Below are 26466 nucleotides of genomic sequence, written 5' to 3'. Positions count from 1 at the left end.
TATTTTTTAAACATTATTGAAATATAGAACACACATTCTCAGAGAAATGATTTACATTTCGTTGTTGTGACCAATAGAGTGTATTCTTAAGCATATGTCTTCGAACTGTTGTAATGGCTCTTCCCAGAGTGTAAGTCTTGATGAAGGTCAGCTGGGGTGGCTTATTTGGGGGCCAGAATAAATGGTTACTGGCTACCGTGGTGTGTTCTCAATTCCATGGAGGAAGCATAAGCGCAAACCCCACTGTACAAGTACAAACTCACTAACACGGCAGCAGTCACACAAGCTAGGTATCAAGCCTGAGTTAAGGGAGGGGAAGAACTCACCTACCAGAAGGGTCCTTGGTCTGAGGCTTAAGCAAGGGTATATGTGTATACCACTGACAAATAGGAAGTTCAGAGTAATAACTTAATCTACTGTACCTACACCCATATACAGGTTATTGTGAGCTTGCAAGGGATGGCTTGGGAGAGAGGAGGTGGCAAGTATCAATCAGCAAACATCAGATTGATCTGGTCTTCAAGACAATTGCACTTTAGAGGAATATCAAGACAGGGCATTTATTAGCGTTGTTTATTGCCACAGACTGGTTTTTAGTATCTTTCAACTCTTAAATTCTATAATTCTTTGACTTTACTGTGACTTAGAGTTGAGGCAGTATTAGCAAAATGTTTCCCAAAAGATACTGGTAGAAATAACAGGTCTCTTGTGTCAAGAACCAAACAGGCATCTGCCAGATAAGTGTTCTTGGTAGGCATAGTGTTGTTTCTGTTTTTACTTTAAAAATTATTTTTCTTCCTTTTTTTTAAAAAAAATGTGAGATACTATAGACTAGTCATAGTTTTCCAGTGACACCCGAACACCTTCTTGTCTTAGGTCCACCCACTTCACTTTCTCCTTATATCCAGTGCGAAAGTTGCCTAGTCTTTTGATGCCTGCTCTCCTTCATCTTAGGGATAAGTAATTAGTAACGAGAAGTGGGAAATTCTCAAACTCAGAAAAAGTCAGAGGTAAGTGAAAATGACGTCAACAAGATTAAGTGACACTGGACAGAAATACCAAGATGAGCTATGGCCCAAGAAACTGAAAAGCAAAATTGTTAAAAACGTTCGCTGTTCTTTTACAGCCGGACTAGGTATGGACCAGCCCACCAATGGCAGAAACAGTGTCTTACAGAGTCACAGTGCTACGCTCTACAGGTGCAAAGAAAGAATGTATAAGTTCTTCAATTTCAAAAGAAATTAAAAAGGAAAGCTCAGAGAGATGGGAAGACAAAAAGAACAAAAGAATACAAGTTCGTCACCCTTGCGATGATAGAAAATTCCAATGAAACACATTTTTGTTTCGTTTTGGTGGAGACAGGGTCTTCCTATGCAGCTCCAACTGACCTGGAACTCGATATGTAGACCAGGCTGACCTCGAATTCACAGAGGTCCTCCTGTCTTTATTTCCCAAGTGTTGCGATTAAATGCGTGTGCCCACACACTCAGCTGGATGATTTTGTACACTACCACTTTTCTGGAAGCAATGTGAAAGTTTAAAATCTGCAGTAAATGCATTTAGGAAATAATATATATAGGAGGGGTGTATATATATATATATTGACTACTCTCCAGCCCTCCTGACATGTCTTCTTCTGTCCACCCGCCCCCACCTCCTGCAGGAATGACTTGCTGATGGTCTGTCGACAGCTGAATATGGAAGAGTCGGTGGCTGAGATCATGACCCAACTGGGCACAGACGAAAACGGGAAGGTGTCCTTCCAGGACTTCACAAGGTGCCACCGGCAGCTGGTTCGAGAAATCAGGAAGGAGGAAATGGACCTTTCCCTGAAGTCAGGCAAGTCCAGCCAAAAGAAGCTGAGGGATAGAATCGCATCCTGGCCCACAAGCAGTGACAACAGTTTGGGTAGGTATCACAAGTGTCCGTGGGACCATGCTCCTCTGTCCCTGCTATATTACGTCCAAGTGGCCTCCCCATCCCCCCACCCTACTCACTTGGCATTTCTCTTCTGGGCACGGTTTTTCTACAACGGCCTCATGCTTGCTGATTTTTCTTTTTCTGTTCAATTTTCACATTTTCTAACTGTAATGATGCATTTAAATAGCTCTGGAGAGCCAATTATGGTACCTAGGGTCTGTAATCCCAGTACTTGTGAGGCAAATGCAGGATGATTGTAAGTTTGAGCCCAACTTGTTTGGGTGATATAGTAAGACCTTGTTTGGAGGCGGTAAAGAGTAGACAGCGCAAAACCTTGGGGAGGACTAACGGCATTGGTAGTCCCAGGAACTGTTGAGGACTTCATTGCTTACTTTAAAGGTTGTTTAAATCTATTTATGTTTTCTATAAATAATTTTCCCTTTCATGAATGTTACTAGAAAGAATTTGTTTTTTAACCTAGAAACGGTATCCTAGATATTTTCTGTTTCTTGCTTTGACCTATATATTGAGCGGCAGGAAAGGGCCAGTTTGTGCAGCTTCCTTATTATTCGTTTCGGTTAACGTGGGCAACTGTGTGGGGCCCTCCCACGCAGAGAGTTGGGAGAAAGAGATCCAGATCAATGTTCCTGACAGTTTTGTTTTTGGCAACTTAACCCAAGCTAGTTATCTGGGCATAGAAACCTCAGTTGAGAAAAATGCCTCCATCAAACTGCCTATGAGCAAGTTTGCGGGGGAACTTTTTTTGGTTAATGTTTGATGTGGGAGAGTCCAGCTTGGTGGGGGCAGTGCGGCCCTTGGGCAGCTGCTCCTAGACAGACTGTGTGAGAAAGCAGGTGAGCAAGCCATGGGGAAGCAAGTCCATAAGCAGCGTTCCTCCACTTCAGTTCCTGCCTCCGGCTTCCTGTCTTGAGACCCTGCTATGGTTTTCTTTCATTATGGACTATATGTAAGCTCTAAGATGAAATAAGACCTTTCCTCCCCAAATCGCTCTTGGCCACGGTCTTTATCCCAGCCATGGAAACCAACTAGGGCACAGCGGAACCATTAGAGGTTATTATCGAGTCACTGAGGCAATAAAAATGTCATAGTACTGGTAGACCTTACAACTATAATGGATTCCACTGTAGTGCCAAAGGCGATTCCAGTAATGTATGTGTTTTCAGCAAACTTTGTGGAAATATTTTATTTTGAAATACTTTTCTTAATATTAAAGTAATATATATTCATTATAGAAAATTTGGTGGTGAAAGTAGACAGAAGAAAATAAAATCCATCTAGGAATAATAAACATGGATACCTTTGGTGTGCTGGTCTCTGCAATCTTACTTGGTTTCCATCTCTCCAATCTTTGTCTCTGGCTTTCTGTCTCTCAATTACTGTCTCTTGCACGGTCTTCTCTACTTTGTCTCTCTGTGTGTGATTCATTTGTTTATTTTGCTCTTCTTCCTTCCTCCATTTCTTCCTTCTTCCCATTTATTTGATACTGAGGACTGAACCCAGAGGTCTGGTTTAGTAACCTAAAGATCTTCCTTTCATTTCATCAGACCTTTATGTAGTATTTGAAGGTACGATTTGCAATGACATAAAAGACACAAAATAAATATTAAATGAAGAAGCATATTTTAGATTTCTTGTATAAATAATAAATACACACTCCGCATGTGTGTGTGGGTGGTGGTTAAGTAAGCCATGAGACAATCCAACAATTAAATGCTATAGAGTCATTAAAACAATGGATAAATTTGTTTTCAATCTGAATATAGACTGTTGAAAGGTCTTTTGTTTTGTCCTGTTCTGTTATCTGAGACAGGATCTCACTGTGCAGCCCTGGCTGGCCTGGAACTCACTATGCAGACGAAGCTAGCCTTAAACATTTAGTGCTCCCCTGACTCTGCTTGCCTCATGCTGGGGTTATGTGTGCCAGCACAGGAGACCAACATTTATTCCAACCTGCAGGAAGTAGGAGCTTCTGCAAATTCCAAAAGGTAAAATTGAAAGAATTACTGGTAACATCACATTGGTTTTATAATCTCACTAGATTGGATCGACCACAGAAAAGGCTGAAAAATAATTTTCCTTCAGCCTTTTGATATAAATTTATATCCTTGAAAGAGAAGAGGTAACCGGAAAGAGATGAATCATAACACATGGCATGCATTGAGAAAGAGCCAAAAGCTGTGAAACCCCCTACCACTTTATTCTGTTCACTGATGCTTGAGAATTCGAGTGTGAATCTTTCTGTCAGTTGTAGTGCCCACGTGACTTTCTGCATATCATCACCTAAACTCTTTGTCTCTATGTTCTCAAGTGTAAAATGGGGGCCATTCTTATCTGTTGGGGACAGGAGACAGCACACATGTGCAAACACATGGAGCAACGCGGGTCATACGAAGAAGTGAAGACAAGCATATCAGGCCATTGGGCATTACATTTGGCGAAATAGTGAGAAATGATAGCCTTAAAAAGAAAGTTTATTCAGCTCACAGTTCTGATAGTTCGAACGCCTGCATCATGTTCTTCCCTAGAGGCTTTCATTTGGTCTCATGGTTCAAATTGTGTATATTTTAGTGCCAGTGATTTGTGTATATGTAACCACGGGGTCCAGGATAAGGTAAAAGTCGTATGTATTCCTGCATCATTCCTAGACATCCCAACCTTAGTACAATAAAAACTAACTCGATCCCCTTCTACACACCCTTCCACTCTGACCTTCCTGCTGTTCTTCCAGCTTAGCAAAATTAACCAGCCTCCTCTGACCTAAAACCATGCTTTCTGCAGCTGCCTTCTAGCATAATTGGCTTTTTGCTTTTATTTGGATGTCGGCTGACTGATGGGTCATCAGGACTGCCTGTCTCAAGCGAAAGCTGCTGCCTTTCATTCATGTTTTCAGTTTTCATGCCCTCTGCCTGCATATCACACGGCCTTATCTGACATTAGAGAATGCATCTGCTTCAACATGTTGCCTAATTCAATCCAAAAAAGCTTCTATTAGACTGCTAATAAACTTGCCTGTCTTTTCTGCTCCAACACTCCAGCACTGTGACAGTTCATACAGGTTGTCAAGTTAATAGGACCAAGAATTCTTTAGGAGACAGACCACTGGGTGTGCCTATGGGAGACTTCTAGAAGAGTGAATGTGGTTAGGACCATCCCATGGTTGGCGTCCTGGATTGAATGAGAAAGATAAAGCGAGCAGGGCCCCACAGCATCCATCTCTCCTGGCTTCCCGACTGCTAAGGCAGTGTGATGATCTGCCTTAAGCTCCTGCCACACTTTCCTGCCATGGTGGGCTGCATTCTCAAATCGGGACCCCAAAATAAACCCTGCCCTCCATATTTTTTTCAGGCACTTTGTCACGACAATAAGAAACACAGCTAATACGGGCACTTAGGACAGTTCCAGGCACGTGGGAGTTGCCTGATGCGGAGATGTTACATGAAGGAATGAGTGTGGATTGCACTGCGAGCATGCTCCTTCAGGGGGACACGGAAGTGCAGTGTACAACTTCAGACTCTTGCAAATTTACAGTTTAACTGTAGAGAAAAAGAAAAGCATAAGAAATCAAATTATAGGGCTGGAGATTGAACCCAGGACCTTACACATCCTGGGCAAGTACCCCACCACTGAGCTACATCAATCCTAGCAATAATGCTCTGATTATAAAGTGTGAGACACTGCACTTATACAGGCTATAACCATGGCTGAAAAATACCATGAATATGAATCTTAAAAAAATATAGGGATCTTACCTGTGGCTATAAAGATGGAAAAAAAATAGAAAGAGCGTTGGGCTGTCACGAGAAACGCCTAAGAAAAACTCTGGTTTCATGATTAACTGTCAGAGAAAGTTTATTGTTGGCCCTGACATTTCGCAGCACATCCACGGCAGGGAGTCGAGTTGGCAGAAAAAGAACTGTCAAAACATTACATGCTCAACTTGGAAGAGGAATTTCAATAGATTCATTTATCCCAAGTGTTCTCCATGGAATGGTGATTTCAAGGGATGATCATAAATATTATGAGAAGAAAGAATTCCATTGTTGAGGATTTTGAAAAGTTTGGGTTAAAGCAGATTAATAGTTTTCTTTACTGCAAGGCATTTCAGAGCTTTTAATGTGTTAATGCTTCTTGGGACTTTCCAGGAGAGAAATAAAATATATCACAGTTCCCTAGTTTAATTGACCATAGATTTAAAAAAAAAAAACCTCACAGAGCATTCTCTGCTCAAATATACTTTGGGGGAAAATTAAGATAGCAGAACAACTAGAAATTAATACATTCTCATATCCATGTAAAGTTATCTTAAAATAATATTCTAATATTTTTGACTAACAGATATCAACTGTATAGTTATAGCAATGACAATAACAAATGGTTAAGACAACTAATGTTTACTGTCTGTGCCAGATGACTTTTAGGTGATTGACTCCTATTATGTACTTGAAAGATTTCAGGTTACCACTGAGTTTCTTTGTGAATCAGAGTGAGGGCCTAATTCTTCATGTATATATATATTATATATATATATAATATATATATATGTGCAATGTAGATATATGAGACATATGCACATGTATATACACATATGTGTATATGTACATGTGTGTGCATATACAAACATATTCAAGTACATTATATGTGTACATATATATATCTTTCTTCACTTTGAAGTTAGAGCATCTATATGTATATTGTTGTATATTTGGGGAAATGTAGTAAACTACCCTGTAAAGATCCTATGCACTGCTTACCCACATAGGCTTTCAGTGAGGGCTCCTATACGAGCATCGCTCTTCCCTCAAGTCACCAACAGGCTCCTCCTTTTGTCAAGAAGGAAAAAGCTCTAAGCCATAGAGTCAAGGTGTGAAGAAAACCAACAAGTTATTTGTTGACACAGATGATTCTTTGGGTCCCTGGAAACTTTAGTTCTTAGACAAGAGTCTCACGTGGCCCAGGCTGTCCTTGAGCTCACCAAGGAGCCAAGGGTAACCTTTTGATCGTCCTGCGTCTGCCTGTGAGTGTTGGTATAAGTATAAGCCACCATGCCCAGTTCTCAGTAATTTTAACAGAAGACTTTAGATAACAAAGAGGCAAATTAGAATGAATGCTGTTGTCTGGGACCACTCCAAGAAATTACAGGTACATGGTCCCCAGGTCTCCGGGTTCCCAGGAATTTAAGGAGAACTCATGCTAGTTCAAGCCGATTTATTCAACCGCAAAGTGATGACTAGTTGGCTATGTGAGAAGGGCTGTGGGTTTCCTGCATACCGCCTGGCTTTCCTGCTCCCCAGCATACAGTTAAAGGTTGTAGATCCCTCTGGAGAGGGATTTTTAAAAAGGCTAACAGTAAAAATCTTAGGTATTTAAGTAAGGTCCCTCAGGGAGAGCCCTTCATTCGGAGTTCTGGGTCTGCCAACTGGCTCACTCAAGTCTGGGAACTGATTCATAGGCTAAGATTCTTATCGCTACAATCCAAAGTAGCCTTTAAAAAAATCATTTACAAACCTTTATGCTTACACAAATCAAACAAAAAACCTTAGGAGGCTTGTAGTAGTAGTAGTAGTAAGATGTTTTTTGCTCTTTTGGCTCTTTTGGGGGCAGGGGCGTGTCACCCAGCTCCCAAATAAATAACACAGAGGCTTATTCTTAGTTATAAACATCCAGCCTTAGCCTGGCTTGTTTCTTGCCAGCTTTTCTTATCTTACGTTATCCCATTTACCTTTTGCCCCTGGACTTTTCCCATTTTCTTACTTCTGTAAATGTTACTCTTACTCCGTGGATTGCTGTGTAACTGAACGGCTGGCCCTGATGTCCTTCCTCCTCCAACCCTGGCACAAAGAAAAGTGCAACAACAAAACACTTCATATGTGACAGAGTCCTTCTCACCCTTTTCTGTCTACAGCATTAGCAAAGGGCGTGTCTTCTGGGCCTTCCCATTACGGAGGCTTCTGTTCTGCAAAGCATACCCACTTTAGCATTACAGGGTTCCTGAATCGTAAGATTCCTTCATGCACACCAATCTAAGTAATGCCAGGCATCTCCAGCTCCTTTTCAGTAGGCTGTTTTATGACAACATCTTCAGCGAACCAATCAAACAAATGTTTGAAACTTCTTTTAAGTGTGAGAATCCATATTAAACCTAGAATCTTCATTCACTCTGCAGATAACAATAATCTCTGTTCTAATTTTATGTACCTTCTCACACCCTTGAAATATATCCCCAGACATATTACCCGGAGTTCTGTCTGGATGAATTAGCAAATCCATTAAGCTCTTTAGTTGTATAGCATACCTCCTCCTAGACTGCACTTTCTATCTACCCTACAGGAGCCAGGTTTGCCTGGTCTAGAGGCAGCTATTCATAGACACTGGGGACATAAATATTGTCCTACATGGCATCTCCTTCAGCAAAAGTCACTGCCAGTTTGACAGATAATGAGGGATTGATTCCCTCAGAGAAGGCAGAGAGGGCACTATTAAAAGAGGTGGGAGTAGGGATGCATCCTTTGCTAAGGATGGAGAGATAATTCCTCAGGTTAGATTAGTCTTCAGAAGATAAGGGTTCCAAGTCCTGAGCTGCAGTAAAGTCCCTCCACTCATCTCCACAGTAAGCTACAGGGTCCTGCTCCTTCGGAACCAGTGCTCTTACCCCGCTCACCAGCACACTTTATGACTTGGATGTTTTGCTGCGGTCAATCAGTCTGATCAGCACGAGTTTCCACAGCTTGAGTTCCGTAGGTGCTGGGGAGAAGATATTCTTCCAGGGCACACTCACAAACCCTTAGACTTCATGCACTCTGGACTGTGGTTAGTATTTTCACTGAGTTATTACTTTTCATTTGCCATTTTATCCAGAGCTTCTTGCACAATCAGCTAGCTTGTCATTTTTCTTTTTTTTCCCCCACAAATTGCCAAAAGTTTTGTATACAGACTCACTAAATTCCTTGTTCCCCACAATGAGGCCTTCAAACATTTCTGACCATTGACTGTACGTGGTGGCCGTGCTACCAGAGGCATCCTCAGTGGACTGTAGATGTCATCAAATCACCTGTTCCAGATTTAGGCTGGGGCTTCCCACCTAGGAGGATCCAATAAAGAAAAGCCCTAGTAGGTGTGCCCAGATGCTTGGATTGTAGTTGATTCTAGATTTTGTAGTCAAATTGACAGTCCAAATTAGCAGTCACCCACTCCCCACAAATACCCATCTAGTCTTGACCCAGTTTTCCAGATGAATGTTACTTTTGCATTCATTTTTTTTCTGAGTTCATGAATTATTTTCTAATTCTTAAAACAGTTTAAGACAAGAAGGCATTTCTCACTCTTACTGGATTGGCCTAGAATGCAAATTTCTGGCTACAGATCAGTGTCAAAAGTGATTTAAAGCCCCTCTGAGCACTGAGCGAGCAATTAGTAATTAGCAGGGAAGTCTGGCAGCTGGACCCCACGTGGCTGCATCCAGAGTCCCACATGCCATCAGTGCCTCACATTCCTCTTCCCTCAGAACAGACTTTTTTCTTGGGCTCCTTTTTAAGGCCTCTAGCAAGCTCAAACTTACACTCATTCTGGGGCAACATGAAAAAAAAAGTGATTTTTCTTTTCCTAAACCATTATCATAATAGTGCTGGAAATTTGTTTCCTAGCCCTTCTTAGGCCTACCTGTATACTTGAAAATTTTACTCTAGCGAGAAGATTACAGTAAAAGGATTGGCCAGATCCCATGATCAACCTATCAAATTTTCGTGGGGTGATGTCGTGTTATCTTATGGGCTGAGAGTTGCAGAAAGGTACAAGAAGTCAAGGTCCTGTCAGTGCTTGAAGGAGGACGGATGCTGAGCAGGCAGAAATAACAGATGTCCACCATATGGTCTTGCTTTGTAAATCTTGCCTCCTTTCTCCTCTTTGTGTATGTTCTCCCACGAGCTTCAAAAGGTCATAATACTGATGGATGGTGCTGATGTATATGCATATGTAATTGGGAACTGGGAGATACCTCTTTTTCATGTCACACAGCCTGCCACATTACTAAGTGTTCTAATGACCAGGCAGACATCCTATGGTTTGTGAGCTTTAGTTCTAGCCTGCATTGTAATCTTGGACTGTGTATGTTCAATTATTCGTTTCTATTTTTTTATCTTATCTAGTAGATTACGAATTCTGGGCAAAGAGCAAGGAGCCTTGCATACAACAAGGGATCAGTGAGTAACTGACCAAAAAAAATGAGAATATCAGCAGACAAGACTGTCTGATGCTCACAACACTCAGTCTCAGTGGTTTGAAAAGGAATGGGCCCCATATGAATGTGTGGTCATTAGGGAATGACACTACCAAGAGGGATCAGGAGGTAAGGCTTTATTAGAGAAAGTCTGTCTATGGCCCTGGGCTTGGGGATTTAAAATGCACAAGCCAGGTCTAGTAGCTTTCTCTTTTCCTGCTGCCCGAGGATCCAGATACAGAACTCCTGGCTCCTTCTCCAACACCACATCTGCCTGCATGCCAATATGCTTCCCGCCATGCTGATAATAGACTAAATGCCTGAGACTGCAAGCAAGTCCAAATTTAAATGCTTTAATTTATAAGAGTTGCCATTGTCATGGTGTCTCTTCAGAGCAATAGAAAACTGACGAAGACAATCACCGTTTGTAATTTACTGTCAGTCATTAAGGCATAGATTTCTTTGTGGGTTTTGATTTCTTCTTTGATTGTTTGTTTATTGTTTTGAGACAGGATATTGTAATGAATGAATTTGGCCTCAAATTCATGACTCTTGACAGCTGGTATTATAGCCATGTGCTATCTATCTGGCTGGGCCTCTTTCTTTGAGGCACGGCTATTCTTTCAAAGTGAAAACCTCTATGTTTGGATCTGGGCAGCTTCTATAAGAGAAATGAGTCTGGTAACAATTTATACTTCAATATTAATTTCTTTTCAACTCTATTCTTACTCTGAGGCTGTACTCTCAGGCTAGATGAAATCAAGCATGACAAGACTGATTTCAGCTAGTATCTAATAAGTACCTTCATAATGCTACTTTCTTCTTAGTTGAAAAAAAGCATACCACAGTGTTAAGTGACTAATTGAAAAAAAACACAACCAAAACATTTACAGCTGCCCTCCAGGGTGATAATCATTTTTCTCAGTCATTGAACCTGGCTTTGTCGTTTACTTCTTCCAGGAGAATGTCACAAGTTGTGGGAAATTCTACAAATGCTAGCACTGAGGGTTCAGAACCCTGGCAGTGCTCTCTTCTATATCTTAAACACCCCTGACACCACTAGTTTAGATTCAGTCTAAACTAGACTAACAGGTGACAGAAGACCACATAGAAAAAGGCCATGCTGACTAGTTTTATGTCAATGTGATAGAAGCTAGAGTCATCAGGGAACCTCAACTGAGAAAATGCCTCTGTAAGATCAGGCTGTCGGCAATTCTGTAGGGCATTTTCTTAATTAGTGATTGATGGGGAGATTGCGGTTCATGTGGATGGTGCCACACCAGGAATGGCGGTCCTGAGTGCTGTAAGAACTCAGGCTGAGCAAGCCACAAGGAGCAAGCCAGTAAGCAGCACCCTTTCATGACTGCATCAGCTCCTGATTGATTCTAGGTTCTCACTTGGTCTGAGTTTTCGCCTTGGCTTCCTCACTAGAATGTGACTCAGGATATGTAAGTTAAAAACAATACAAAACAAAAGCCTTTTTCCTACAAATTGGTTTTGGTCATGGTATTTCATCACAGCAATAGTAACCTTAACTAAGTTAGGGGCCCAGCTAACAGGTAGAACAGTCTCCTAAGCAGTGAGTGCAGATAGTTCAATTTCTCTAGCACCAGTCAAACCATTACATGATGTGAGTCATTACACTGTGGATCTCAGATGGGACTATCCAAAATACCACCCACACAAGCCCAGTATATACTGTTGGCCTAGAAAGTACACCAAATGATTAATTGTCCTTTTAGGGCACTGAGTTTTATAGTGGCCTGTCATGGAGCAGTAGACGTGGTATGTGTGAGAATTATCCTTTGGAAGTCTGTGAAACTGGCAGGAATCAAGATGAAAGGTATGCCTATAACTAACAGAGCATTAAAAACCATCAAGTGGAAGCTGGGGGGGGGGCGGTGCCAAGAAAATACGCTAAAGGAGAAAAGAAAGAACCACTGTCAGAGGCAATGAAGACGACGGGAAGGCAGAAAGCCAAAGTGAACATTCTGGAAGTAACTACAAAGAAACATAAGGATGTAGAGATGAAGGAACATGCCCAGGTTGCAGCAAAGACACAGAAGAATTTGCTAGAAATGTTAACCAGTCATTAAATTAAGTTTCCTGTGCCTCATAAGGCCATCTAAGGACTCCTGGCAGTAGTTAAGGATGATGGATTCTAAAAGTCCCAAGGTGAAAATGTTCACTTTCTCAGGCATTGAGCTAACTGACGGTTTGGTGGGAAATTGCACACACTGGTATTTTGCTCTCAAAACCGGATTAAAGCAAATGCTGACATATAGAGGGAATTGAGAATTCAAGCGAATTTTAAAGATGACGCATGAGACTTCAAAATAAAATATAGCTTGGAGGTGGTTGCTTTTGTCTTCTAGACTTCTTGACTCTCTGCTTTTGGTGGACTTCAGTGGGAAAGATTAGGATGCACTGTGTGGAAGGATCCCTGGAAATCACAAAGCTTACATCTCTTCTATGTTGGCATCGCTGGCCTTTTAGGGATCTTGACATTAGAATTATCATTGCTTTGATACCAGACAATGACTTATAAAGTCCATCTGAGTCAAGGAGGAAAAATAATTTAAGGCTACCCAAATACTGTTAAGATAGCAGGAAAGGCATTCTTTGGATTAGTTGCTACAGTGCTCTCAAGTCTCATGTGTGATGTGAGTGTGTGTGTGTGCCCCAACTCACCATATATAGGGAAGCAATTCTGAAGTGCAAATGTATTAATATGGAAGAGTCCAGATTATCCAGGGATACTTTACATGAGTAGCAAACCTTGCTTTCAAATTATGGATATAATTAAGGATTTAACAACAATATCCTTAGGAAAGCTTAAGGCTTTTGTAGCATGCAAGATCAGTAGCATCCATGAAAAGTGGATATTTTGATTTTCATGGCCAATAGAAAATATGAAGCACTGGACTAGGAAATTCATTGAGGTTTAGCTTCAGTTGTGTTGTGGGGAGAGACTAAGTTATCTTGTGAGGCGAAGCAGGAGACTGATGCCTCCCCCCCTCCTGACCCACTGACCTATCTTCATGGATTATTTGAGGTGTTGTGGGTTCTCAGATACTTGAATCCACATACTAAAATATAAGCGCAAAACATATAGTGCATGTAAGCTAGAAGATTACTTTGACGTCATCAAAGGACAAATAATCAAGAGTCAGATGAGTGTTGCTTATCAGAACCAATGAAAAGTTTTTTTTTTCAGTATATCCAAAGTCCAACTGTTTATTTTTGAAGAGTTTCTCCTAGTGTGAGCTTAGAGTCTGTGTTTATGATGTCCACTTCCATTAACGGTATACTGTATAGCTCTTTATTTTGTATCCACTGCAAAAACAAGTTATAGGACAATACAAATTAGAAAGAAAAAAACTATCTCTTTTTTAAAACTTCTGAGTAGGCACGCTAAGATTACGAAAGTCTCAAATATTCCTTGAGATGTTGTATATCTTGCATTTATCCTGCAGGTTACTTTCCTGTGTGATTTGATGTTCTCTGCAGCAGTCTAAAGTCTTTTAAGATGTCTCAAGTAGTACGAACTGCTACTACAACTCGTCCCCTTGTGCCTTTTATCCGCCTGTTTCTCACCGCTTTGTGGTTGCTTGCCTTTTGATTCTGTGACTTTAGCAGCTTCCTAGTGGCGTTTGTTTTAGCCAACAGAAGTGAAAAGGTTCATGAGAATCCAGGTGTGTTTATCTCAGATGTGAATCTGGCATGAAGGGGACTGGTGATTAGCTGTGTTGATGAAATCTTTTGAACCACATGGAACACAATAAAACCATTCACCTATTTTCTCTCTCCATCACGATTTAACTGAAACAATTCAAAGCGTCACTGTTTTTTTATAGGTTGTTGAAGCCATTCCAATTTCAGTGGCAGTGATACAACTTGGCTTAATTTTAGATGCTTTTTTTTTTTTTCATGGAAGAAAACTGATTACTGGCCGAGATAAAAGCTGGGTCTGCTCACAGAAACTGTTTGGTTTGGCTAGACTGCTCCATTGTCCATTGTTCATTCTGGAGAATCTGCCAATCACCATATAATCGCTAAGCCTCAGGAGGGTTTATTTTGCTTCCTTCTTATCTCCCATAAGAGGACTGCAGATTCTTTGGAGAACACAGATGAAAGAACATTAGTAAATAACTGTTTAAGTCGGTTAAGTTTACATAGCTGTTTTGGAAGAACTCTGTATGGCTTCCAGCTGGTCCATTTTAGCTTGCTGTATACACGAAAGACATTTTTTGCTTGTATTTGAAGTGTCACTGATTCTGGTACCTTATGTGCATGTTAAGGTTTCATCCTGGAGATGCACATCTGTCAGTTCTAGATCATTTTCCCTGCAAAAGTTAGCATGCCAGGCTTCTTGCTTGATATTTATAGGGCTACCTTTGATGTATATGACTTAGAGTACTTTGCTAAACATTTGCCCTTGGTTGCAAGATTGCATTCCAGAGGCTCTGTTAAATGTCTTTGAGTTTCACTCTCTGTATAGTGTAGTTTAGAAATCCGGAGGACTGAACATGATCTCTTAGGTTATAGCTGAAGGCAGGGACAGAATAGGAATAGAACTCGGGCTCCTAATGCAAATGTCTTTCTTATAGCACACTGCTGAGTTCTTTGGCACCATGCCTTTTGTTATATGAGCAAAACCTGAAACCAAGAACTTTAAAATTACTTGATTTGGAGAAGGGAGGGTTATTGTGTGCATAAGTGTGTGTGTGTGTGTGTGTGTGTGTGTGTGTGTGTGTGCGTGTGCATGTGCATGCATGCATGTTAGGAATTTCTATGCTGAGATTTATTTGTAGAAATGTTACCTAAGACTCCTAAAGAGTCAATACAGTCACAAGTTTTACCTATTTGTTTGCTTTAATAAGAAAATGAGAGGCAAAATGGCAGCCTACAGAGTAGGTAAAGGTCTTAACCAACCCCACATCAGAGAGAGGACTGATCTTCAAAATATGCAAAGAACAAAAGAAACTGGTCATTGAAAGAACAAATAATCCAATAAAGAAAATGGAGTACAGACCTAAACAGAGAACTATCAACAGAGAAATCTAAAATGGCTGAATGACACTTAAGGAAATGCTCAACATCCTTAGCCATCAGAGAAATGCAAATCAAAACAACTCTGAGATTCCATCTTACACCTGTAAGAATGGCCAAGATCAAAATCACTGATGACAACTTATTCTGAGAGGATGTGGAACAAAGGGAACACTCCTGCATTGCTGATGGGAGTACAATTTGTACAGCCCCTTTGGATATCTGTATGGCGATTTCTCAGAAAATTAGGAAACAACCTTCCTCAAGACCCAGAAATAAGACTTTTGGGTATATATCCAAAGCATTCTCAGTCATACCACAAGAACATGTGCTCAACTATGTTCATAGCAGCATTGTTTGTTATAGCCAGTACCTGGAAACAACCTAAATGCCCCTCGATTGAAGAATGGATAAAGAAAATGTGGTACATTTACACAACGGAGTACTACACAGCAAAAAAAAAAAATAATAATGACATCTTGAAATTTGCAGGCAAATGGATGGATCTAGAAAACATCATATTGAGTGAGGTAACCAAGACACAGAAAGACAAATATAATATGTACTCACTCATATGTGGATTTCAGATATAAAGTAAAGAAAGCTAGCCTACAATTCACAATCCCAAAGAACCTAGACAACAAGGAGGACCCTAGGAGAGATATACATGGATCTAATCTACATGGGAAGTAGAAAAGACAAGATCTTCCGAGTAAATTGGGAGCACGGGGACCATGGGAGAGGGTTGAAGGGGATGGGAAAGGAAGGGAGAGGAGCAGAGAAAATATACAGCTCAATAAAATAAATAAGTAAAATGTATATACGATTTAAACATTTTTTATGGACCCCCTCTGTAACACATGAACTTAGTCAATGTCTACATATTATAAGATTATAATCAAATTAACCAGAATTCTTGCCTGGTATGTTTGGACACCAGAAACTCTCTATTTTTTAATGGAAGTATAGGACCCCAGTTTATATACCCCACGGTAGATGGTTCCCTGGTACTCTATGGCCATGGAGTAAGAGTTAGCCAAAGAATATCGTTTTGGTTTTATCAGTTTGCAATTGTCTCCTAGTTTTTGAGATTTTGTGTTTGGAAATGAAAGTAAGTAATGGCATCCAATAAGATGAATGACTTGCTGATATGCTTCCAAAGCCAAAATGGTGTAGCTTTATTGTTTCTATGAATTCTGCATATCAGTATCTAGAAAAATGAATGGAAAAGTACCCCAAATTAATTATTGCACAAATGGCTTAAATATAAAATCTGACAAATTTCGTTTATTCATTTAACTAACACTCATTAAATGGAAATCATTATCAGATATATGTAAAATTAAAAAAATTTGTTGATAATGAAAGTAACAACTATTAAAACAAAAAAGAAAAGAAATATTTACAATATTTGTAGTTTTCGAGCACATTCCACTTTCATTTTATTGTTTCTTTTTATCTTGTATTTTGTCATGGTCTGGGCTGATATAAAAATGCTACAGCCTGAGTTGCTTAGAAACCATTGAAATTTTTTTCTTACTCTTCTGGAGGTCAGGGAAGTCCAAAGTCAGGATGCTGCCTCTGTATGCTACAGTAGAGATAGCTGCACATAGGTGCTCATGGCTGTTCTAGTCAAAGTAGCTAAAAATGGAATCGGCCGAGAAGGCTTTCAGCTAATGGATGGATGATGAAAATGTGATATGTGTATATGTGTATACTCATACATTCGTACCTATTTCAGCCCTAAAGAAAAATGAAATATTATAGCGAGTGAGAGAAATTTTAGGAAGATGGGGGTCATTCTGAAATATTATAGTGAGTGAGATGATACAACGCCAGAAAGATACATGCTTGTATATTCTCTCCTTTATGCAAATCCTACCTTCAAATTGTTTGATTTCTGTGTTTAAGCTGTTCTGGGTATCTGTAGAGGCCAGCAAACAAGGAAGGATTATGGTAGGTTGAATGAGGAAGAAGAGGCCTTAGGAAGGAAATAGTCAACCACACGGGATATGAAGGTAGAGGAGGGAAAACACAAAGGATAGCAAGGAAAGGTAGTAAGTTAAGTGTTATCCTCGCATTTCCTTATTCTGCTTTATTTCCTAGAAATCCCGTGTCTTCATCTTAAAACCCAAATACCAGAGGACTGGAAAAGATGACTCAGGGGTTAAGAGCACTTGCTGTTCTTGTAGAGGACCTGAGTTTGGCTCCCAGCTTCCAGAATGTGGCTCCAAATTTTCTGTAACCCCACCTCTAGGGGCTCTGATGCCTTCTTCTGGACTCTGCACACCAAGCAGACATGTAGCACACTCAACGTACTTGCAAGCAAACTCTGATACATACATAAGAAATAAAAGCAGAGAACACATCATCTTTATCAGCTCTTCATTCTGTATGTTCAAAAGCTGATTCAGTTTTATTACTTCAACTGATTCAGATGAGGATGAGAAAGAAGGGAACATTTCAGAAGGGCAAAGGAAGAATAAGAGCAGCGGGAAGGCCAAGGAAAGAGAGGGGAACGGCTTATGAAAATCTCATGTTCCTGTTTGCTTTTACCTAAAAAAGAAAAAGAAAAAAATGCCATTAAGGGGCTAGAGAGATAGCTCAGTGGTTAAGAGCATTGGCTGCTCTTCCAGACATCCTGGGTTTGGTTCTCAGCACCCACATTTCAGTTCACAGGTATCTGTAACTCTGATTCCAAGGGGTCTCTCCTGCCGACCCTCAACAGAGATACATGCAAGCAAAACACCAATACATATAAAATAAATAATTTTTTTAAAAACTCACATTAATGTCATACAAGATCATTATTTCATAACCGGAGCCATATGGACTACCACAATATTAAGTTTTGCAAACTAACTGGACATAGTGGCACAGGCCTCTCTACTCAGGAAGCTGAACAAGAGTTGTAAGTTCAAGGCCTGCCTACAACTTAGTAGGACTCTTTATAAATATAAAGGTAAAAAGAAGGCTGGGGATATAGTTCAGGGGCATGGCAGTTGCTGTTTAATCTCCAGTTCCATGCACACACACATATGCACATGTTCCCACACACACACATGCTCACACACACACACACACGTGCACACACATACACATGCACACCTATTATCTTAGAGCTGCTGAATTCTTCTAAGAAAAGAAATCAAATGTAGTAGAAAAGAAAGCATGGAGTTTCCCCGCAAGAATGCACAGAACATCCTGACGGAGTACGCACTGAGCAAAATGGCATCCACAGAGACAAGCAGTAACAAGCACACCACAGAGTGTGCAGGGAAAGAATAGAAATAAACGTAAGAATCTCTTCCAGAAGAGAGGCTGGGGGGAATCAGCAAAATGGCCCATGATTTCCTTCAAGCTGAAAGGCATGTTTCTTGATATGCAGGGAAGACACTTGCTGCCAAGCCTGACAGGCTAAGTAAGTTCCATGCCCAGAATCATACACATGGCAGAAGCAGACAACCAATCCCTGCAAAGTTGTCCTCTGGCATCCTGTGTTATGGCATTTCCCTGCTCAAATAAAATTTTTAAGTGCTTTTAAAATGTAAAGAAAGAATCCTAGTGTAAAAGACAGAAGCTGACCCCTGACCCCTACCACAGCAAACATTGTTGTGAAATTTTGTAATACTGAAGACGGGGACAAGTGGAGAAAAATGAACAACCAACACAGAGAGTTTAGACTCACAGTGGCCCCAGTTTTCACAGACAGCCATGACACATACCAGTGATCAGCGGCTTCCCAACTGACGAGAAATTATTTGCAATCCAGAATTCCTTCAGTGATTAAGCAAGTATATAAGGATGCAATACACATGTCCATGTATGTGATGTCTCAAAATATTTACTTCTTGTGCCTTATTTTTTTTTCTTTTTTGGTTTTTCAAGACATGTTTTCTCTGTGTAACAGTCCTGGCTGTCCTGGAACTAGCACTTATAAACCAGGCTGGCCTCCAACTCACAGAGATCCGCCTGCCTCTGACTCCCGAGTGGTGGGATTAAAAGCATGTGCCACCACCGCCTGGCTCAAGCCTCATTTCTTGAGAAGCCCTTTGACTTCCAAAGAGAGAGTTAGCTCAGAAAAAAAGAAAAGTAATACTTGAAAATCTAAGAGAAGGAGAAGGAAGGTAGAATGGTATGGGCGGGGGTTTAGGGGAAGGCAGTCCAGAAGGAGGTCTACAGGGTAAATTTGATGAAATAATCTATATATCATAAATCATTGAGGAATTCTCTTGACTGGCTGAGAACCAGCAGCTCGGCTCACAAAAGAGAAACTAAACCAATGAAATTAGCAAAACAAAAATATTAATTTGATGGAAAATGGGAAGCTACTTTGAAATAATTAAAAAGTTATGGCCCATCTGTGAATATGTAGTTTCAGCACCATTGTTAATGGACTGTAATTTAAATAGCAAGTACTTATTTCTAAATAAAGGCTTATGGTTAGATTTCAGCATGTGGCCTCCCAGGTAAGGAAGGCAGCTTAAAAAGTTGAAATAAATAGCCGGGCATGTCATACATTATCTTCAGAATATTCCAAGTGGAACTGTCCTGGAGGTGAGGAGGTAGTTCTCAAAAAACATCCCCATATAATCTTCTATGGAATATGAGCAACTTAGTATCTCTAACTACTAAATATGTAAGTAATTTCATACCACAAACAAAATTAGCACTAAAAATTAGAAATCCACCAAGAGTTTATCATTGGTATTAATGGATAAAGAATACTTATGTTTACTATATTCAAAAAGAAAGTCCAAGCCATAGCAGCTGGGGAAACGGGTTCGTCAGTAAAAGGCTTATCTTGCAAGCATGAGTTCCTCAGTATGACACCAGAATCCACATTAAAAAGCAAAAAACCAGTGGTAGCATGCACTTGAAATCTCAGCAGGAAGGAAGTGGAGATAGGTGGATTCCCAGGCTCACTGTTTAGCCAGCAAGGCCTAATCAGTAAGCCCCAGGATCTAGTGAGAGAAGGTCTTAGAAAACAAGGTGGGCAGTTCATGAGGAAGGATGCCCATGTCCTCCTGGCCCACGTGAACATGCCCATACAAGTGTACTCTCATACAAACAAACACACACACATGAAAATGTAAGCTTAAAAAATTAGAAAATTGGAAAGATTTGAAAGAGAATCAAATGAATATCTGTGGGAAAGATATAGCAAAATAGTAATGAACATACAATGATATAATAATAACTATAATGTTATAATGAAAATGAACCAGCTAAGGGCCTGGAGTGATGGCTCGCAGTTAAGAGAGCACTACTTCTCTTTAAAGGACTTGTGTTGAGTTCCCAGCACCCAGTGGGCTACAACTGCAGGTTGGGTGGGGGAGGTCCTGACAGCTCTGGCTTGTAGAACACTGTAGTAACATGCATGAGCCCAAACAGACACAAACATAGACATCATTTAAACTAGTAAGATCTTTTAAAATGAAAATGAACAAACTGAAGGTGAAGAGAGAGTTAGTGACCTGGTAAAGGTAGAGAACACTGTTTTTAAAAGGCAGACTGAAAAAAGACACAAAATATGAAAAAGAAACTGGGGCCAGGAGACTTTAGCACATCACTAAGATAGATTTCCAGAGAGAAACCAAAGAGAAAAGTGAAACGGAGTAGGACACTCCAAAGACGGTGTGTAGATCCTGCGCCAGGAACAGGAAACAAAATCCAAACGTATGTCACAAAAGCACTATTAGAAATAGACTAACTTGAAGATGGTAAAGCCGTGCATTTATGATAAAGATGTAACAACTTAAAACTTGTCTGTACCTCAGAGTCGCATGATATGCCACCTGCAACCTGGAGAACCAGGGAAGAAGTCCTGAGAATCAAGGGGCTGCCACACAAGACCTTCACCCCTGAGGCCCTAAGCACGAGAAAATGGATGTTCCAACCCTAGAGGAGGAGTTCCATCTCTACTCTATCTGGACCCTCTGTTGAGTGGATTGTGCCCACCCGCACTGGGTGATGGGAAAGCTTCCTCACTCCATCTGCTCGCTCAAAGGCTAATTTATTCTGAGCACACACTTAAAGACCTGGTAGATGCCTGGATACGTCTTAAATCAATCAAGTTGACAACCAGATTTAACCATCATACGTACTCCTACATAGCACATTGATCAGAGATGAATGATGAAATTTCAAAAATGCTTTTGAATTGGAAGATTTTGAAAATAGCAACTGAAATGCCACGTAAGCATTACTGGAGTAAAAGGCTTCCTATCTGTGAGTGTATGTAAGAAAGCAAAAGAAAGTGTTAGTTAAGTATCCATTCCAAAAAATGTTGACAGCAGATTGAACACAAAATAGAGGAAAGTATATAATAAAGTTAAGAAAAAGCAAGGCACAAAAAATGTGTAAAGATGGTTATTTAAGAAATGGATAGAATTGTTAACTCCCTGGGGAAAATACTAAAATTAAAAAAGACACTAATTCCCTGCCTGTTAAAAGGGAAAAAAAATCTCACTCATTGCTCAGGCTGCTCTCTGACTCCTGATTCCTGCTGCCTCCGTCTCCCAGGCAGCCAGTACTGTAGTTGTATGCCATGCTGCCTAGCACAAATCACGGTTAAAGGCAGGTGGGGTTAGGGAGAACAACCATTAGAAAGCCAATGTAATCTAGGAATGTACTCCAGGTGGAAGTTTGGAAGAGAAAACAGGGATTCCACAGCAGCTGTGTCCTATACTGGAACTGCAAAGTTCCTGGACACTGCTGTTGGGTGTCCGCCGACTGGGCTAGCCAGTGGTCATCTGCCCCATGATGGCACAGACATAGCACATGAAGGACATCAACACTCCTGCTTCACCCAGGTGCAGTCAAGACCGGGCCAGCTAGCCAAGTGTACAGGGATGTTCGCAGGCCACGTGGCAGAGACGAGTTTCCCTAGCTAGTGTCAGGAGGGTAAAGGAGACACGGCTGTGTGTGCTGGAGTCGTGATCCAGAAAGGAAATAATGGGAGCAACTTCCAGAAAAATATTGTTAAAATTTTAGAAGAAACGGGCATCTTCATCAGAAAAAAAAATCAGTATAGAAGCGACTCATTAAAATCTTCCCACAGGAGCCCGGGTGGTGATGGCACACACCTTTAATCCAAACACTCAGGAGGCAGAGACAGGCAGATCTCTGTGAGTTTGAGGCCAGCCTGGTCTACAAGAGCTAGTTCTAGGACAGGCTCCAATGCTACAGAGAAACCTTATCTTGAAAACCCAAAAAATAAAAATAAAATAAAGTAAAAATCTTCCCACAGGAAACTCTAAGTCCAAACAACTTCAATTCTGAGATCTAACTAAAGCCCAGGAAACAAGTAATTCTACTTTTATATGGACACACACACACACACACACACACACACACACCTTAATATCAAAACTTCAGGGCCAGGTATGGTGGTGCACATCTTTAACCCCAGCACTTGGAGGCAGACACCAACAGATCTCTGTTCAGTTGGAGGCCAGCCCAGTCTATAGAGTAGTTCCAAGAGAGCCAGAGGCACATGACAAACAAACAAACAAAAAATCAAACTACAAAAGGATTTTATGAGGAAGGAAAATTATAAACTAACTCTACTCAAGTAAGATGTAAAAATCATAGACAAATACTAGTGAATCATAAACAGTAGTGTATAGACAAGCTACCACATAGTTCTACTGCCAGAAATGTAAGCTGGATTAACATTTACTTTATCATATACTTAAGGAATACAACCCACTCCAATAAGAAGGCAAATAAAATAGAAACAATCTTTCAGGAATAAAGGATAATAGCTTCTTTGCTATGAAGCTGGAATCAGAATTGCTTTTTCAATTCTATTTACACATTTTCCTCCCTGGCAGTTCCCATTAGGATTAGGCTGAGTTTCAGCCAAGAAGTAGAGCAGGTCCTCTGGGCATGCCAGCCAGTGCTTGTGTGGCCTGTTTAACTTCCCAGCGAGCAAGCCTGGGTGAGCAATGGTCCCATTCATACCCTCCCATCAATGGCAGTTAAAAGCAATCACACCAAGGCTTAGCGGATACGTGGGCCATCCATAGTCCTTGTAAGAGAAAGAGAAATGAGTCTAAAATATATCCAATTTAGGAAAAAAGTCGAAATTTTCAAAATAAATGAGAAATTTCGAAGTCAGATGCATGTAATCTCCTGAGCCGGTTCAGAAGACTAAGGGACCAAGCCTTCCGTCCTGTTCAAGCAAAACTCAATGAACACTTCTTTGTACTGAAGGCTCTTCATTTCAACGCTCTTTCCCTAAAGTTTCCTCTGAATTCTTTAGCCCTGAGTCAGCCCTCTTGTTTATTTCCTTCATCTAGTTTAGACAAGCCAAGATAATGAGCTGCCAAGTATTATCTTAATTGTTTTGTAGAAGGTTAAAGATGCTAGCCTCAGCTGTGCCTTCATAACTAAATTATTAACTGCCACAGGGCGCATGCTTTGCCTTTTATATTAAAGTCGGTGCAGAAGAGAACAATAGAAGCTGTAGCCGGAGGAGAATTACAAAGTGTTTATTCCAGCTGCCCCTTCAGAAGTCTCTGAAATCCCTCCCATTAGCATTCCCCCAGCCTGCGGAGAGGCACATCAAGGATTGTTGAGCTTGCTAGTGCACAGCAGGGCATTTAAAAATACCCACTAATGGTGATGGTGCAATATGCACACTTGGATAAGAAAAATGCACTCCCTCGCCTGTCACCCATTAGCAGGATGAGGGAGGGAAGAGAGAGAGTTGCAGATCCTAATGATACATCTCCCACTCTATTTCCACGCTTACATTGGCACCCAGGACATTGCCTATAGCAAGAATGCATGAGACACATACATGGTCAGAACAGGGCACCAACAAGTGACTGTATAAATCTAGCCTAGGGTAAACAAGACTAGCTTATCACCCAAGTAATGAAACTACTAATGGCCCCTTAGCAAAGCAAGTGCTTTAAATTGGTTTGGTGGTGGGGATATATAAGCAATATTTATCTATCCCCTTGGCCAGGCACAGATGTTCAGACAATCGGCCTACATTTGTAATCAAATCTGAGGCCAACGAGGCCTGTGTCCTTTGTGGGAATCCGAATCCTGAATTTAGTACTAAGCATTGATTGATGTTAATGCATGAGCCATCTCTGTGTTGATCCTGTAGTGAACTGAGCATCTTCCTGCTGGTTCTGTTGACCGCGGTGCTATCTAGACACAGTAAGCATGATGGGACAGGGAAGGCCTGACACCTGGAAGCCAGTTTGTCCATGTTCTTCTGTAATTCTTCCTCTTGCATTAGCTCTGGACTCTGAGGGGGAGCTGCCTCTAGGACTTTGGACAAGGACCTCCTTTACTGCTCCTGAAGTTAATAAATGAAGCAATATTCTTTGAACCATGTACATCATTGAAAGATAAACAACCATTACTGTAGTCAGATACTATTAATGGAGGCATAGGGTCCCTCAGATACTGTGCTGTCTTCTTTCTGTGTTGGGAAGAGAGAAGCAGGCCTTCACATGAAAGACGGACAGGAAGGAATAGGAGGTAGAAGCAGAAGGGTCTTGGCTACCACATAAGTCCAATATGTCCACTGTATCTACTTTGCTTCTAAACTGCCACCACCATTGGGTTGGGCATGTTCCTCGCTGAGCTAGCTTCCAGTTCAGGAAAAGCAAGCTTCCTCTCCAGTAAGAATTACCCAAGTAGAATATTGAAACAAAGTCTGTCTGGCCCAGGACCAAAGGCTGATTCTTATTTACATTTATTTATTTTGTGGATGAGTATGTGGGGAAGTGTATGGGTCAAGAGGACAACTTACAGGAGTCAGTTCTTTCTTTCTACCATTTGGGACCCAGGGATTGAATTTATGTCATCAGGCAGGTGCCTGATAAGATTTCTTTTACTGTTTATTGAAAACCAATCCAAGCATCTGCGAAAACACCTGCTACCATGAGGCTTGAAAAGGAAGCGTTACCTTCTCGCCCTGTCTTTCTCCTCCCGCCCCCCTTTTTTTCTCTCTCCACCTCTCAGACTAAATGCTCCTATCAGCTGGATAACAGACCAGCGAAATAATCAGAACTCCTGTAACATTTTCCCCTTTGGTCTAGTCAAAAAGGAAAAGTTCTAACTCTAACATAGTAAAACTATATACAATAAGAATTATTACCAAATATTGCCCAAATAGTAAAGAAAGGTAGTAACCTTAGCAAAAATGAAACTACATACAAGAAAAATTATTAAGTAAGAAGTACATGTTCAATATCCAGTCCATATGTAATTGGCAAATTTAGAGAGATAACTCCATTAGGTGTCCTCTCTTGAAGGCTCCAAAGTTTTGTACCTAGTATGCCTCTTACCATGATTCAGGAGAACTGTGACTGTAACTGCCTGGTCTTCAACCCCATCAAAGACCTGAGAAGGATAGAATATTACTTGAGTAACCAGAAAGTGCACAGCAAGTGACTTCCAAAATTAAGAGAAATAACAGAAACAGCTGGCTGACTGGACAGTCACCCAACACTCCTCTGCAATCTTGAAGCATCCATCTTTGGCTTACATCTGACAGACTTTTATGTGAAGCAGGAAATTTTGAAGGCCTGTCCTACCCTGTCTTGGTAACGTTCAGCAGTTATTTTTCTTTGTGTCCTACTTGTTCCGTTTGAACAGCATACCATTGAGGCAAAGGCAGTTTCTTGCTGAAATAGCTAGTTTTTGCCTCAAAGAAGCAAACTCCATATGAAGTTTCTTCAGTGCCCAACATCCTTTTTAGAAATAGATAGATGCACCAGGAGCAGACATGTCTCATGTCAAGGAAAGTCTATGTTATTAAAACATTTCAAGAGCTTTCTCTTTGAAGTGTTTGAAGATTACCTATCTATCTAAAATATATCTTGGTATGATCTTGAAAACATAACTAACGTGACTATAAGTTTGACAGTTATGAATGACTATAAACCTGTATTTCTTAATTATGCTAGTTTCTAAAAATAGTTTTCAAGGACTAGAAATTTACATTACATTGTTAAATGAGACATAAGACCTTAAACAAGAGTAGAAGCATATATACAGTATGATCTAACAAAAGTAGCTTTCAATTTGTATCAATATACAAAAATATCTTAAACAAGAGTAGAAACACATATACAGTATAACAAAAATAACCTTAAATTTGTATCAATATATAAAAGTCCATACCAATGTAACATATTTGACTAGTAATTGCTAGTTTAGTTTAAAGTAGATTCAATAATCTACCCTTTTATCCTTTCATTTCTATATCCCCCCTTTTCTTTTCAAAA

Source organism: Arvicola amphibius, chromosome 5, assembly GCF_903992535.2.
Source record: "Arvicola amphibius chromosome 5, mArvAmp1.2, whole genome shotgun sequence".
Classification (NCBI taxonomy): domain Eukaryota; kingdom Metazoa; phylum Chordata; class Mammalia; order Rodentia; family Cricetidae; genus Arvicola; species Arvicola amphibius.
Note: the sequence above shows the minus strand (reverse complement) of the source record.